Genomic DNA, 16,826 nt, shown 5'->3' on the forward strand with positions numbered 1-16,826 from the left:
CTCATTTGCATTTTCTGATTGAATCACAGATAGGTTTTGGTTCTCGTTCTTCCCTTTACAAAGACAGGCCCAGGAATGAAGAAAGGCAAAGTTACGTAGTATTTTCAGGAGAAATGTGTTATTATTGATGATCAACTTGGTTTTCTTACTCAAGATATTTCTAAGCCTCAACTCACTTCATAGCGGATATATATCTGTATCGTGTTATTTAAAATAATCTTTCTTTTGCATTATTGTTTCATGAAAAGTTCAACAGCGTCAGAGCAATCTCTTGAAGGATTTATTAGTTAACTGCATCTCCGTCCTCAAGATGGTAGTGATGGAGTTCCTTTCAAGGACCACAGTTCCTGTAATAGCATAAATCAAAGACAGGAGAGTTGCTCGTTCTATGCAGGACTTTTGTTTTTAATCTTGTTCCCTAAAGGGAGGGGGAATTTAGACCTCGAAAACCAGAGACTGCAACCAAGTTATTTAGATGTCAGTAAGCAAATGGACTTCCAGCATCTCTTAATTGGTGTCACAGAGCCTTTCAAAGGGCAAACAGTGGTGAAGGGTATACTCTGCTGGGCTTCGTTGTGCTAGCTTTGCAGAAGTGCATAAGCATGGTTGTGTCTGCCAGGCCCAAACCGTGGCAGAAAATATTGCTGTGATGAGGAATTAACAACGTGCTTATTGGGCCTACTTATGCAAAGGAACTCAGAGACTTGTACCTAATAAAAGGAGACACAAACCAAGAGCCAAGGAAAATCAGTTCAACTGATTTTCCTTCTGATGAAACAAAATAGAAGTCTTTTATTCTGTTTTGTTTTCATGCTAACATAAGAAATCACTCTTCAAAGTGTAGCATTTAACATGTAACTGGATGCTAAGTTTTGGTGTTGGTTTTTTTTTTTTTTTCCTTTTTGGTTATGTTACCCCTTTCTCTTTTACATCTCAAAGAGAAGGGACACTTGAGGGTCCCAGAGGAAAAATGCTCTGTCAGTGGAGTGGGCATGTTGTTCTTTTAAGTGGATGGGATTCACCCACGTTTGGGTTTCATGCTGGGCTTTGCCGCTTATTAAGCTGTGTGACCTTGAGCAGGGCACTCTGCCTCTCTGAACTTTTCTGCCTTCTTCCGTTACCTTTGGCAATCATTGCTGTCTCATAGCATAAGTGAAATAATAAAGGAGCTAGTGTACATTAAGTATGCTAGCAGGTTCCCCCTTCCCTCCCGTTCTCTTGTATGGAGAGTTATTCCTGAAAAAGAAAATTTAAGGATGGTTATCATCTAATCTTAGCAGAATAGAATCCATGTGCTGATCCATGTCAGATCTTCCCCTCCCAGATATTCCTCTTCCTTTCTCACTTTGCCTTGTTCCTCATCCTTCCCACTTGCAATATGTCTCTCCTTTAAGGAATTTACTCCTTCTTTCCTTTTCTCCCTTTTACCCATTTTCCTTACCCGTGATTGGGGAAGAGTAGGAAAGGAGAAGGGTGAGAGAGCATCAGATATAGTGAACAGAAGAGAAAAGAGAGTGAAACTCTATCCTTTCACACATTCAACAAATACTGATGAAGCACCTACTGTGCACAGACGCAGAGCACAAGATCGGCATGCTTTGTGCTCCCACTCAGTTTCATGGGCAAACCTGGAATTCAACAGGAAAGTGCGATCCTCACTGCCAAGCTCTTTGACCCAGGAAACAAAGGCTGTGGTGGGACACTGGGCACAGGGAAGAAGGAGCTGGCAGAGGCTGCAGAATACCTTATTAAAGGACCTGAGAGAGAGAGAGAGAGAGAGAGAGAGAGAGAGAGAGAGAGAGAGAGAGAGATGGAGGGAGGGAGGGAGGGAAGGAGGGAGATCCTGCTGTGTTTGGGGAAAGAAACCATCAGGATGGAGGCATGGAGCATGCAAGGGAGGGTGTCTAGAGATGAAGTCGGGGTGCAGTCAGGGTACTTACCACTTGAAAGGAGTGCATGCCTCAGGGAGATGTTTAGCTTGGACTCTGAGAGCAGGGGGACATAATGGAAATAAATTGGGGGGTAGCAATAATTGGATTTGTGATACGGGAACCTCACTCTGGCTGCAGGGGAAGGCTAGGCCTGCTGATCTGGGCTCTGCGCCTATCTTTTCAGTGCTGGGTTGGGCCCTCAGAGTTGCCAAGCCCTCACTTTGAAAGCCGGCCGCCTTGTGAAAGTTAAGTGCTTTCAGTGGTCCAAAGAATTGAAATCAAAAAAGGTCCCCCTTGGCCAGGCTCTTTTAAGGACTCTTCTGAGGGTTTGAACTGTCTAGTTTTGAAATGTGAGACAAACCATAATCACCGGGCAATACTCCCTTGTTTTGCCAGGGAGAGACATTTATAGGTATTAAACTAGATCCAGAAGGCCTCTGATACAGTTCCTTAAATGTAATAATAACACAGAATTATTAGGGGGAACTATTATTATTATTCCAAGTCATAACATAATTTTGTACCCATGGAGGGCATCCAAAGTGCTGAAAGAAATGAGCATTGGTTAATTAAGCCTCGCCACTCCTTCATGAGTTGGGCAAAGTATCATTAGATTCTTTATAGAGGAGTCAACTGAAATGCTGTTGGCTTAGTTGACTTCCTTGAAGTCAAACTATGGGAAGAGAATTTGGGGAATTTTACATTTTAGCAACCCCTTTCACTCTACATGACCCACTTCTGCACACAGAGTCAGATCTTCCCAGTGCCTAAGCAAAGAACACCCCTTAGGGGTTGGGAGAGACCTTTGGGGGGAAGCACTCAGAAACCATGCTGCTAACTCTGCCCCCAGCTCTTCCACGTTCATGGGCTCTCTGCACACAGAGAAGCAGATTCATTGCCATGCCAAAGGCAGCACTTCGCAAGAGACTCACAGCATGGGTCAGGTCAGCATGGCGAACAAAGGACTTCCCTGGTGGTCCAGTGGTTAAGAATCTGCCTGGCAATGCAGGGAATGCAGATTCAGTCCCTCTTCAGGGAACTAAGACCCCACATGCAGAGGGGCAGTCAAACCCATGTCAAACTCAACTGCTGAGCCCTCGAGCTAAAACTAAGACCCATTGCAGCCAGATCAATTAATTAAAAAGAAATGGTGTACAAAGTCCGATAGCTTAGAGACAGGGTGGGAGAACAGAAAGGTCATGCGTGGGGGGCTTTGTGTTCTGGTGACAGGAGTATTTGTTGTTCAGTCCCTCAATTGTGTCCGACTCTTTATGACCCCATGGACTGCAGCATGCCAGGCTTCCCTGTCCTTCACTATCTCCCAGAATTTGCTCAAACTCATGTCCATTGAGTTGGTGATGTCATCTAACCATTTCATCCTCTATTGCCTCCTTCTCCTCCTGCCCTCAATCTTTCCCAGCAACAGGGTCTTTTTTAGTGAACTGGCTCTTCACTTCAGATGGCCAAGGAGCTTCAGCATCAGTCCTTCCAATAAATATACAGGGTTGATTTTCTTTAGGATTGACTGATTTGATCTCCTTGCTGTCGAGGGGACTCTCAGGAGTCTTCTCCAGCACCACAGTTCAAAAGCATCAATTCTTTAGCATTCAGCCTTCTTTATGGTCCAACTCACATCTGTCGTGACTACTGGGAAAACCATAGCTTTGATTATACCCAACTTTGTTGGCAAAGTAATGTCTCTGCTTTTAATACACTGTCTAGGTTTGTCATAACTTTCCTTTCAAGGAGCAAGCATCCTTTAATTTTATGGCTGCAGTCACAAACTCCGGAAATTTGTAATCATCTACTTATGCAGCTTCTTTCTACTCTTCCACCCATTTTCTTCAGCTCTGGTCCCCTGCCTCCAAAATTCTAGAATTCAAGCTTAGGAAAGACACCTAATGGGACTATACTGGGCACCTTAGGAAGCTCCGTCCTCTCTTCCAGATTGTTTATTTTTTCATTTCATGAATCTTTCATTCATGTCAGCAAATACACTGGACCCTAGAGATGCAAAGCAGGAAAACGCTTGATTCCTACCTTCAGAAAATCAAAGACTTAACTAAAGGAGAAAAAGATGCCATACACCCTCTCTGTCCTGCCCACCTCCACCCAACAATATGAATACATATGTGGTTTGTGCTCAGGACAGAAGAGGCATGTGCAAGGTGCCTTGAAGAAGGCAGACTGACTGACTCTGCCTGGGGACCTTGGGGAAGATTTGGGGAGAAGGGAGGAGCATGTGAACCAGCAGTGGCCAGATGACAGTATTGGGCTAAGACCTAAGAGAAGGTCCTCAGTATGGAAGGAGCAGACTGGACAAGGATACGAAGACGTGAGACTGTGTGGGATTTGGGAACTATTTAAATACTTCAGTCTTTGTTGTGCAAAATTATCCCTTTGGACCGGAAGAACTCAATTAATCCCTAATTATATAGTCGTTCCTAATTTTTTATAGGTTGTTTTTATGAAATGCAGTAGGCCTCTTTATCCGGATGAATTCTGAATTACTGAAGTTCAAAGACCTTATTTACGTCTGTAGCACAGAATAAGGTTTGTCCAGCAACTAAGACACAGAAAGTGAAAGAAAGAAAGTGAAGTCACTCAGGTTGTCCGACTCTTTGCGACCCCATGGACTGTAGCCTATCAGGCTCCTCTGTCTGTGGGATTTTCCAGGCAAGAGTGCTGGAGTGGATTGCCATTTCCTTCTCCAGGGGATCTTCCTGACCCAGGGATCAAACCTGGGTCTCCTGCAATGCAGGCAGACGCTTTACTGTCTGAGCCACAAGGGAAGCCCAAGACACAGAAAGGAAGAGTCAAAGTTAGACATGAGTGAGAAGACCCAGGCTCCCAGGTCACTTCCAGCAGCAACTACTGAGTGACCTTGAATGTGGTGCTTCCATTCTTTTTCACTTTCTGATATGTAAAATTATGATCATTCTGCTACTTAGTTCTCAGATGATTTTGATGGTAAAATAAGGCATCAGAGATAAAACTACTTTGTGCAAACTATGATATGTTATACAAAATATTGTTTTCTTTAGGTCTGACCTAATAATTGTCATAAAGATATAATTTTCTAATTTCTTTTCTTCCTAGTCCCTCAACTGTCATCCACTGGAATCTTTAAGTTCAGCCATAAGGCAGAACTGGTGGGATGAAGGGTGAGGGATATAGCGGTGCGGGGCTCATTTTGAAGACCAGATTTTAGTCAGCAAAGTCCAGACCCGCTCACCTCTAGAGATGGAGCTCCAACTATATCGTCTGTCTAGGTTCTCATCATCTTGAGTATTGATCACAAAGGTTTCAGACTTTGGCCCCTATGGGGTTCCATGGGACTTGAGCAAAGAGATTGGCAGTCCACAGTGTACAACCTTGGGTACTCAGTGAAGAGACAGAAAAGGGTTCCCTGGAGAAAGCAGCTGGCTGTCCAGATAGATCTCCGAAAAGGGAGTGGCTTGTGTGAAGCTGTCTGCTCACCACCCTGTCTCTCATTCTGGGTACACAGGCTATCGTTTTTCCAAGTCTCCCCAAGTTAGATTGTGGCCAAAAGACTGAGTTCTGGCAAACGGAACATTAGTGGATGCAGTGCAAGCTCTCAAGCAAGGCACTGCAGAATTGATGTGCCTTTTCGCTCTCTCTACTCTCCTGTGAGGACCTAGGAGACCACGTGCTCCAGATGGTAGAGAAGCAAGATAGGGAAGGACTGCCGATACGTCAGACGTGGAACCCCTAACCCTGTTGAGCTACTGAGATGTAAGGATTTCTTTGTTACCCCAGAGCCCAACTTTCTCGGTCAGTACTGCAGAAATGCCTTGGTTATTGTCACCATAGTTCAGACTCTGGCAGTATCCTTTCTAAATATAATAGCAGGACATACCTCTGGATGCTGTTCATCCATCCGATGGGCACATTCCATCAGTCATATCCCACTAGGGTTCAGATCTGAGACCTTGTTTTACCTGACTATATTTCTTCTTGAACTTAACAGGTGCTAAATTTATAATTTACTCATAAATAACTATGATTTCTCTTCTATCACTGAGGGGTGAAAGAGTGTCTCATTGTCAAGTCATAGTTACACATAATGCATATCTATTAATTTTATTCCAAAGTCCTTAAAAATATTGTATAATAATGATTAGAATTAGCTAACATCTATTGAGTTTTTTTCTATGTGTCAGTCACTAGGAAAAGTAACTATCTATATTTCCAGTTCAGTTCAGTTCAGTGGCTCCATCGTGTCTGACTCTTTGCGACCCCATGAATCACAGCATGCCAGGCCTCCCTGTCCATCACCAGCTCCCGGAGTTCACTCAAACTCATGTCCATCGAATCGGTGATGCCATCCAGCCATCTCATCTTCTGTCGTCCCCTTCTCCTCCTGCCCCCAATCCCTCCCAGCATCAGAGTCTTTTCCAATGAGTCAACTCTTCGCATGAGGTGGCCAAAGTATTGGAGTTTCAGCTTCAGCATCAGTCCTTCCAACAAACACCCAGAACTGATCTCTTTTAGGATGGACTGGTTGGACCTCCTTGCAGTCCAAGGGACTCTCAAGAGTCTTCTCCAACACCACAGTTCAAAAGCATCTCAATTCTTCAGCACTCAGCTTTCTTCACAGTCCAACTCTCACATCCATACATGACCACTGGAAAAACCATAGCCTTGACTAAACAGATTGTTGGCAAAGTAATATCTCTGCTTTTGAATATACTATCTAAGGTGGTCATAACTTTCCTTCCAAGGAGTAAGCATCTTTTAATTTCATGGCCTCAGTCACCATCTGCAGTGATTTTGGAGCCCCCAAACATTAAGTCTGACAGTGTTTCCACTGTTTCCCCATCTATTTCCCATGAAGTGATGGGACCAGATGCCATGATCTTAGTTTTCTGAATGTGGAGTTTTAAGCCAACTTTTTCACTCTCCTCTTTCAATTTCATCAAGGGGCTTTTTAGTTCCTCTTCGCTTTCTGCCATAAGGGTGGTGTCATCTGCATATCTGAGGTTATTGATATTTCTCCCGGCAATCTTGATTCCAGCTTGAGCTTCTTCCAGCCCAGCATTTCTGCATAGAAGTTAAATAAACGGGGTGACAATATACACCCTTGACCTACTCCTTTTCCCATTTGGAACCAGTCAGTTGGTCCATGTCCAGTTCTAACTGTTGCTTCCTGACCTGCATATAGGTTTCTCAAGAGGCAGGTCAGGTGGTCTGGTATTCCCATCTCTTTCAGAATTTTCCACAGTTTATTGTGATCCACACAATCAAAGGCTTTGGCATAGTCAGTAAAGCAGAAATAGATGTTTTTCTGGAACTGTCTTGCTTTTTCCATGATCCATCGGATGTTGGCAATTTGATCTCTGGTTCCTCTGCCTTTTCTAAAAGCAGCTTGAACATCAGGGAGTTCACGGTTCACGTATTGCTGAAGCCTGGCTTGGAGAATATATAGAGGAAAGCAAAAATTCAGTTGTAGGCAGTGTGATGCCAGGGCCCATGTTCCTCAGCACACTTTTCCACAATTTGTACAATTCTTCAAATTAAGGAATTCTGTAACTTGATTAAATTTGGGGGCTTGGGATTTTTAAACAGGTAGGGAATAGCCATTCCAGAATTAAATAATAGACATGCAAACGATTCAGCTTTCATAAATAACCTGAGAAAGAAAATTGTCCATTGCCCAAGAGACAGTAAATAAAATTGATATTGTTTGGTCTTGGCTGGCTTTGCACATTGCTCACCATGGATTAATGGTCAAGTAGATATTTGAAAGGCTCCAATTACAAATCCAGTGGGCAGGACCAGGCCTACAGATAGATACTAGGCAGAAATGAGGGCTGAAATATGGACAATGATAAATGATGCAAAGGAACTATAAGTTTCCCAGTGGATTAATATTCCTTTACAAATAACGTTATTATATTGTTGGTTCAAAGTATATTTGACTATTTTACTATGTCAAAGACAGAATAAAGGAGCTTAAACAAAAAGGTTAGAGATAACAGGTTAAACACACATATTTAATTCTATTCTATCCTCAAAATCCACTAGGATGATTTGTAAAGAGCCTTTTTAAAGGATAACCCACAAGACCACATTTGAGAATATATCAGCAACTATTTTGGAGGCTGGAAAGCCAATGGAATACAGGTCACTGACTTACCAGATAAGAAAGCTGAATTCCAATCCAGTAATGGGGAAAATCTGGAATATCACTAAACTGGTCCAGGAATTGGTGGCACCAGTTATGTCTGAAAGTGATGTAGAACATGGATTAACAATTGAATATTGTTTAAAAATCTATTTAAGTAGCAATTAGATCCTAAATTCCCTCTGAGAAACTGCCCCACTCCTCTGAGCTAAATCATTCTTTGGATGTCACCATGCACAAGCAGTGGAGTTAAGGGTACATCTGTCTATTTAATTGGAGACTCGTGCTTTCCTCCCCTAAGTTGGTTCCAAACAGGGGCAGCCAGATGTATACCTCCTCGTAGGAGCTGGAAACTTCACTGAAACACTGAACACACTGAAGTTCCCCCAAGGAAATGAGCCAATCTTTTATTATAGCAATGAATAAACCTCTCTCGTGCACCCCAAATCATACTTAGTTTCTCAATACCCTAGTCTTTAATATAAGCAGATAACCAAAAATTACCAAGCATTTGAGGAAAGCATCTGATATGAAAGACAGAGGAGGGTTTGTTTGTTTGTTTTTAAAGTAACAAATTAGAGGAAACAAACATGAAGAGGCGGGGTGGGGGGGAACCAAAAGGAAAATAGTCCTGTTTTTAACAAACACAGAGAAATAAATGGAGATATGATATCCATGAAAGAAGAATAGAATGTTCTTTAAAAAGAAGGAATGATCAAAAATAAAAGGAAACTATTAACAAATTAAGAATCTAAGAGTAGAAATGACAATAATACATAGAAGGGGAATAGGAAGATGGAAACGGTAAAATAATTCAAGAGACGATTTAGAAAATTTTCAAGTGAAGGACACAAGTTTTCTGTCAAGTTTTTTGAATTCCTATTATAATGGATGAAATTAAATCCATTCTAAGGAAGGATTATGATAAAATTTCAGAACACCAAAGACAAGGAGTAGACCCTTGGTTCCCAAAGAAAAACAACAGGTTTCGTATAAAGGAGCTGGAATTAGACTCATAATAGTCTTCTGAACAGCAATTTTGGAAACTAAAAGATGATGGAGGAAAGTTTTTAAAATTCTAGGGGGAAATGATTGCCCATGTAGAATTCTGTATCTCACCAAACTATCAATTACATGTGAGGTTAGATGAAAACATTGTCAGACATATGAGATCTCCGGAATTTTACCTCTCACACACCCCCTCTCAGGAGACTATTAAAAGAAGCACTATCAAAATGAGAGTATCAGCTAAGAGAGCCACAGACTCTAAGAAACAAGGAAGCCAGCAAAATAGAGAATGAAGAGTTCCAGGATCAGGGGAAGAGAAATCACAGGACAGTATCTGTGCAACAGCCCAGAGCCGCACTAGTCCAGGTTAGAGCTGCCCAGAGGCTCCTGGAGAAATGATTTCAAGCAGGTGAAATCGGCAGAATTCCTGATGTGTTTGAATGTACTGAGACTTGCGCAACTAGAAGAGAGTTAGAGGTTGAATAAGTAATCAGTAGATAGAAAATTAAGCAAACTTGTTCATGATTAACTCCAAAGAAACATAATATTATACAGAAAAGGAAGATGACTCATTGGGTGCAACAGAACCTAGCAGTGTGTAGCATTTTCACTGTCGTTACACCGGAAGCACAGAACACTGATCCATTCAAACTGATAGAACTCCATTGGTAGCATGGGGGACAGGAAGTGTGCGTGTGTGTGGTAGGGGTGGGAGTTGTTGAAAGAAAGCACAAACCTCATCTTCCATAGTGGAAGGTCGATAGATAAAGCCGAAAACTGAAAAGCTGAGAAGAAGTTACGTAAACATGTTATTTAGAGATATGGAGGGAAATATCTAAAGAGCAGCTAAAGGAGTTGAAAGCGGTTGCTCTTGGGGCATGGAGAAATGGAGGAAGAAGACCATTGGGTTTTCTAGAATTATCTTTTTCAATAATATGCAGGTATAACTTTCCACCATGAATTTTTTTCAAACCGAATTAAAATTCCCCATGCACGTTTCCACTGATGGTTGTCGTTTAGACTGCTATTGCCATACAGTTTACCAACCCAAACATAATGTCAGCTTGGTCATTCCAAGGAGGCATGGAATGAGTTTCGAAATTTAGAGCTGAAAAACATCGTTTTCTAGACAGGAACCTTTCTCCAAAGAAGGCAAGTAAATTGTCCTAGGGCCCCCAGCTCAGAGGAGAATCAAAACTGAAACCAAGCCCCTCACACTTGGCCCAATAGTCTTTCCTCGACACCCTCAAGACCACTTTTCTCCTTTTTGTGCGTGAGAGGGTGCTCACTTGGTGGCAGGGACCCGTGATGATAGTGGAGGAAGTCAACCCTGACTCCTGTCCCAGCTCTGCTCCTGACCTGCTCATCTTTAACTTCACTCAATATGTTTTCATCTCTGAAATGGGGATAATAATACCTGTGTTGGCCATTTGGCAGCATTGTTATAGGGATCAAAGGAGAGCATAGCGTTAAAAGCACTTTATGAAACTGTAAAGACTTTTCAGATACTGGGAGATGCTGTTATCCCCTTGACCACTGCATCTCCTTGGGGGAGGTGACTATGAAGGTGATCTAAAAGTTCCCATTAGTAGTACTGATGAGCAACTCCTGTTGACCTGAAAGGATGGCATTCCAAAAGGCATGGCAAGAGAAGTTTGAAATGTTCCCTTCCTCTCTGGCTCAGAATGAGTCTGGTGCTGCTTCTGTGCCCAAATAAGCTTGCAGTCAGAGCGTGGGTGCACTGGACGATTTTTGATCCAGCCAGCCACTAGAATATGGACTTTCCTCTTGCCCTGATGGTTTTGTTTTTGTTTTTTTAAAACCCCTTGTGGTTTTTTTCCCCTCTTGAGTTACTACCAAGAAGTCAGATTCAGAAGAGTTAAACTCCTCTGACTGTTCCTACTGAAAGGAAAAATTTCTAAGTGGCACATCACTGCCTAAAATGCTTATTAGAGATACTGGCCTTGGCTAGAGAACTGCAGGGGGAGGCAGGCCTTGCAAACAGTTCCCAGGCACTGAGCCCTGCCCAGCCCACCCTGACATTCCTGGGGGCGGAGCAGGAGCAGGCGTGGAGGAAGAGAACTCCAGGTTCCAAAGGAGACAGATCCTGGACACCTAGAATGTGTACCTTTGCTATTCGTGTTGACAATCTGGTACTGAACAATAAGGAGAGGAAACGATGCTGTGTTAGACAATCTCACATTTATCTGGCAGAATGGAAACTGACACCCAGTTAAGTGACTGTCTCAAGTCCTTCCTCCGGTCAGAGGCAAAACCAGAACTGAAATGCTGGCTTCTTCCCCATCCTCCTTAATGGTGTAGCCAGCAGTTTGCCAAAGAGGGGCACTCTGGGCTCCAGAATGTTTAGTAATATACAGGGGAGACAGACCTGCCATGAAATCTCAATTTAATAATACAATGAAAGTCAATGAACTCAAATCAAATGGCAAGCACTTCATTTTCTATTTAAGTGCTCGGTATCTTAGAACAACCCCCTGAGTTGGGTCCTATTGTTATTCCAAGCTACAGATAGGAAAATAGGCGGACAGAGGGTCAGTGTTTCCCAAGGTTGCATCCCTAGTAAGGAGTCGTACTGGGCTCAAAGCCAGAGCTTTCTGCCTCCTCACTGTCCCCTCCGGGTGCCCTGTCTGAGTGTGTCTCCAAGCAGCAGCGCGGGGGACTGTGTTCTGTCCGTGGCAGTAAGGCGCGCTCTCTCTCTTCCCTCTTCTGTGATTCTGAGTTCCACAGCCCTGTTGCATTGTTGTTTGTGGTTTCAATGACACGGTTTTATTTGGGCTGTTGTCAGAGTGATTGGTGTGGTGAAGTCACCCTCTGGCAGGTGCTCCCTTGCCTGTCAGTGGAGAGTGGCGTCATGGTCAGAGGGGACTGGCCACGTGAGGGGGAGGGGAGAGCAGAGAGGAGCCTGGGAGGACTCAGGCTGCATACTGGGGAAGTAGCTGGTGGAAGCACTGATTCATCGCCCGGGATGTGCTCAGGACTGGGTCCATGGGATTCTCACAGTTTGCACGCCCTCTACAAAACTGTGCCTTTAAAAACTGTGGCTGGGAAGTCGTTTCCCCCCTGGGTTTACTTGGGCCATGAGGAAATTATTTTTTAAACTATGTGTTTATAGAGGCCATTTAAAAAGAACAATGAATAAATTTGGATTTTAGGTTTTTTCTGTTGAAGAGATTTTAATGTAAAAGCTGTGATCACAGGCTTATTAAGAGGAGTAAACTGAGCCAGGATCTCCAAATTTACAATTCAAATGCATAAACCTTGGCCCAGAATGAGAGGAGACTAGTTTTTGTGTGTGGCTCCTGCAATCAGTCGTTTAATCTCATGCATATGTAATTTTATAGTCACACCTCTCTCATTTGTGGAAATTCTAAAACATTTGTAATCCCACTTGACTATAGGTGATCATAATCACCAGGGGAGCTTAAGCAATCAAACTTACTAAACCACATTTTAAAGGACCCTGGTACTTGAACTTGCTCCCTTCAACACTTATGGAAATAGCACTCATTTGGAAGTCAGATGGCCCTGGGATCAGATTCACATTCTGCTACTCCTTGTGAGATCTTGGGCAAGTTACCTCTCAGTGTCTGTTTCCTCACCTGTCAAATGGGAAGGATTTATGCAGGCCTCCTTAGGCTATTTGGTACATTAAAAGAGATAGTTGTATTAAAAAATGAAGAGGTGATCCCTCAGTTCAGTTCAGTCGCTCAGTCTTGTCCGACTTTGCGACCCCATGAATCATGCACGCCAGGCCTCCCTGTCCATCACCAGCTCCCGGAGCTCACTCAGACTCACGTCCATCGAGTCGGTGATGCCATCCAGCCATCTCATCCTTGGTCACCCTCTTCTCCTCCTGCCCCCAATCCCTCCCAGCATCAGAGTCTTTTCCAATGAGTCAACTCTTCGCATGAGGTGGCCAAAGTACTGGAGTTTCATCTTTAGCATCATTCCTTCCAAAGGACACCTGGGACTGATCTCCTTCCCTAACACAGAGCAAACCCATCTTGAATGCTTGCTCGTATTAACACCAGCTGCTGCTAGTGTTTTGTCTGTTCTAAGATATGTGGAGAAAAGAGATAGTGAAACATGAGGCAGGGCAGAGGGGAGGAGAGCAAGAAAAACAAACAGTAAAGTGGAGTTAGAAAAGGAGAAAACCAAATAAAGGTTTCCCAACCCAGATGTGTAAAAACCAATTCTTCAGATTATGGCTCAGAAACTTACAGTCACCTCCACCTCATCTATTTTGGGGGTAGCTGGAGAAACTAGTTACATTGTAGGGGTTGCAGGTAGGAATAAATAATTGGCTATAGTAATAAACAACTGCCTTCTCTTGAATTAGAGCCATGGAGTGTCAGTGAAGGGCTTGGAGACCTTTTATTTTATGACTAGAGACCCTGAGGCTCAGAAAGATGATATTGAGCTGAGCAACAGGACCCGCAATAGCAAGAACGCTAGGACCCACCCCTCCCGACATCCACCCTAGTGTCCTTTCCAGTCTGTGACGCTGCCTTAAGGGGTCCACATTCCTCCGTCTCACTCCTTTCCAGTTCCCTGTCTTTCCTTAGAGCAAAAATTTAAAAGCTGACACATGTGTTGTCTGCTCTTTGGGGTGAAATTTTGACCGTCTCATCGTAGATGAGACCTTCCCTGGATGAAGAATGTCAGGAGACTGCACAAGTCAACTAGACAGGACTCTTGGGCCCCGAGTTTTTTTCCACTGACTTCTTCCTCTTCAGCTGAGAGTATAGAGGTCCCGATGTTCCTCCCTGCCCTGGGCTGTGCACAGTGGGTCCCCAGGGGCTGTTGCTCAAGATGTACAGATGAGGGGGAAAGATTTCAGCCAACCCGAGTGCTAATTTGAGGCATAAATTAATGCACACCTGAGCAGGTGACATTATCCAAATGATAAATTGCTATAGCACAGACCATTGTGTTCATAAGGGTGATTTATGGCCCAGGTTTGGAAATGAACAGAGAAAGAAATATTTAAATGTAGCCATTTAAAAACCAAGCTTAGGTGGAGGGCTGTCTCTTAAAAATTGAGGTGTCTTTCCTCTGTCAGATTTGTCCGTATTAATCAAAATCAAGTGGAGTGACGTTGTACGTTTTTTTAAACAGAAAAAAAATCATTTATGTTTTAAATAGAACATAGAAGCCTCTTTGTTCTTGTTTTATTTTTTCCAGAACACAGAACCCAGAATGAAACCTCCAGGAATCTGTACACATTTTCTTTACTTAGGCCTTCTCTCATTGTCTTGCTTTTGAGGCTGAGCAGAAAATGAAAACCTTAATTGATTTCCTGCCTTATTGAATCTGGGCAAAGAATTTCATTTCTGTAGACACAGAAATATCTGAAAAAGACAAAAATCGTTTGTCAACAGCAAGTGAATATTGTTTCAAAATTTGAGAAGAGTGGAAGGGATAGGCCGCCAGGCTTATTCCACTCCAACACACACACACACACACACACACACACACACACACACACACACACACAGAGTATCTTGGACAGGCATGGTTTTTCTTTCTGAAAATGCAAGCCAGACACTTGAACAACTTGTCTTTTGCTTAGCCCCTAAAGGGGTAAAAGAGAGATGGGCCTCATGAAATATTTAGGATTTCCACCAGGCAGAATCTCAGAGGATGAATGAAATTAACCCCTTTACAGGGCCAAGAGCCCTCGGTCAAGCTAGAAGTAATGATAATATTTTTTTAACCCCTACCATCTACTTTTTCTTCTACCTCTTACCCACCCCCAAATGGTCCTCACAACAGCCTTTGAGTTGGGAACTCTTGATCATATTTTCAGGTAGGGAAACTGTGGACAGAGGAGTGAGAGGTGGCTGGTGACCAGAAGACCTGTCCTTGGGAGGGCCTGGGCGCAGATTCAGGTCGGCCTGATTCCAGCCCTTGTGTTCTTTCAAATTCTCTCTACTTACAGAAATGCTTCTACTTCCCCAGCCCCACACCACTCCTACCAGCCATCATAAAAGAGCTTTGGGTCCATTGCCCAGCAATTACCCCTGGAGTCAGCCAAGGCACCTCTCTCAGCCTTCCTTTCTACATCTGTAACATCAGTAATTCATTCCCTACCTAGTGAACATGGTTGTTATGTCTAATAAAAGGGGACAGATATGCATGAAAACAGCTTTTTACACGGCAATACACCACCACCATAATCATTTTCTTCTGTGAAACAGTTAAGGAATTATCCCACACTAGTAGGCTTATATTTTAGGAGGAAATGCCTGAAAAGCGCATGAACAATGATGCAACTCATCTGAGATGGTGAGTGTACTTTGCAAGGGTCTGCTCACAGACTCCACACGGTGGCGAGCTGCTTCTCTGGGCTTTGGGCAGCCACATCAGGGCATTTGAGGCCAGAGAGCTCCATGTCTTTATAACATTATGCATTAAAGTCATCTGTAAAATAAAGAGACATTCCAAATAGCCCTTATGTTTTTCATTTTTTTGTTTTGGCATGGGGACACAGAGCAATTTTCCAGAGTGTTTTAAGTAGGAAAAAATGGTCATTCTCAGGACAGCCATTCTGTATTCCTGAGCCTCTGGGTTGTATTCACATTCTGAAATATCTGAGCCACTAATGTCTGTGTTACTTTAAATGGGCTGTTTCTTTTATTAAAACAAATGAAGGCAGAATTTATTCCTTATATAATATTCTTACCTCTGAGCCCTATGGGCAGGGAGGGTTTGGAACATGGAATAAAGCTGTTGGAACACATTGGGAGAAGGAGGAGGAGGCCACTATTGAGAAGAATGCTTCTGTAGTTCCTCATTGATCCTTTCCACCCAAGTCCTCCAGGTGTTCACGAGTTTTATCTGGCAGCTATGGGATTAAACGCTTTCTTAGGGTCTGTGCAGGCAAGGGCCATCCCTAAGGATTGGCAGGAAAGTGCCACAATTCTGTGCTGGCTGCCCTTGATAATAATGCTTAATTTTTTTATATTGCTTTGGTTGAAAAAGTTCATTTGTATTTTTTCATAAGATGTAACAGAAAAACCCAAACAAACTTTTCAGGCAACCCCATGCATAACATGTGCCGTTTTAAAGTCCTCTCACTTCAAGTTTTTTCAGTGGTTGACTTCAGTAAACATGAAATGATCAATTACTGTGTGCCAGGCACTGTGAAAGGTACTGGCAGTGCAGCCTCAAAGTGGCCCCCTGCCCTTGAGGAGGTCACAGAATGACAGAAGTTGCAGGGACCAGATCTATAAGCAACCTTATGCAGCCCAGCATAGTTAATGCTGGAATCAAGACAGCAGTGATGTGAAGGACCCCAAAGGGCAAAGCCCTCTTCTTCTGAAGCTGCAGAAGGAGCAGAAGCATTAGAACTGGGTTCTGGAGGATGAATAGGAGTTCAACAGGGGATTACCCTCTAAGTTAGGCAGAGGAAGTACTGTTTATTAGTTAATAGCAAGGAAACCTACACTCAGAGAAAGTCACTTGCTCCCTGAGGTCACAGAGAGAAGGCTGCTGTGTGTGATTGCTCTCTCTGAGCCAGGCATCCTTCCTCTCACAGCCCTGTCCCTACACTTAAAACGATTCTCTTTTTAGCATCAAAAGAAATGAGAAATGATGTGAAATCTTCTCCACTTCCTTGTGGGTTTATAAGGTTGTTACTTTCCGCCAGAGCTGAGTCAGAGACACTATCACCAAAGAGAAATGTTGTTTTAACTTAGTCTTCCTGGCATTTCTTT

At 43.2% G+C, this 16,826-nt stretch overlaps 1 protein-coding gene and 1 long non-coding RNA gene across 3 annotated transcripts in view; one reads left to right on the forward strand and one right to left on the reverse strand.

Annotated features, from left to right (window-relative positions):
• Positions 1-16,826, forward strand: part of RORA (RAR related orphan receptor A) — an 808,767-nt gene that overhangs the window by 451,181 nt on the left and 340,760 nt on the right. The gene's annotated exons all lie outside the window — the stretch shown is intronic.
• Positions 6,009-9,545, reverse strand: LOC138443615 (uncharacterized). Its single transcript, XR_011258223.1, has 3 exons — positions 9,267-9,545; positions 8,092-8,179; positions 6,009-7,364 (listed from the first exon to the last, which is right to left on the reverse strand). It is a non-coding gene; the product is annotated as an uncharacterized lncRNA (long non-coding RNA).

Source organism: Ovis canadensis, chromosome 7, assembly GCF_042477335.2.
Source record: "Ovis canadensis isolate MfBH-ARS-UI-01 breed Bighorn chromosome 7, ARS-UI_OviCan_v2, whole genome shotgun sequence".
Classification (NCBI taxonomy): Eukaryota; Metazoa; Chordata; class Mammalia; order Artiodactyla; family Bovidae; genus Ovis; species Ovis canadensis.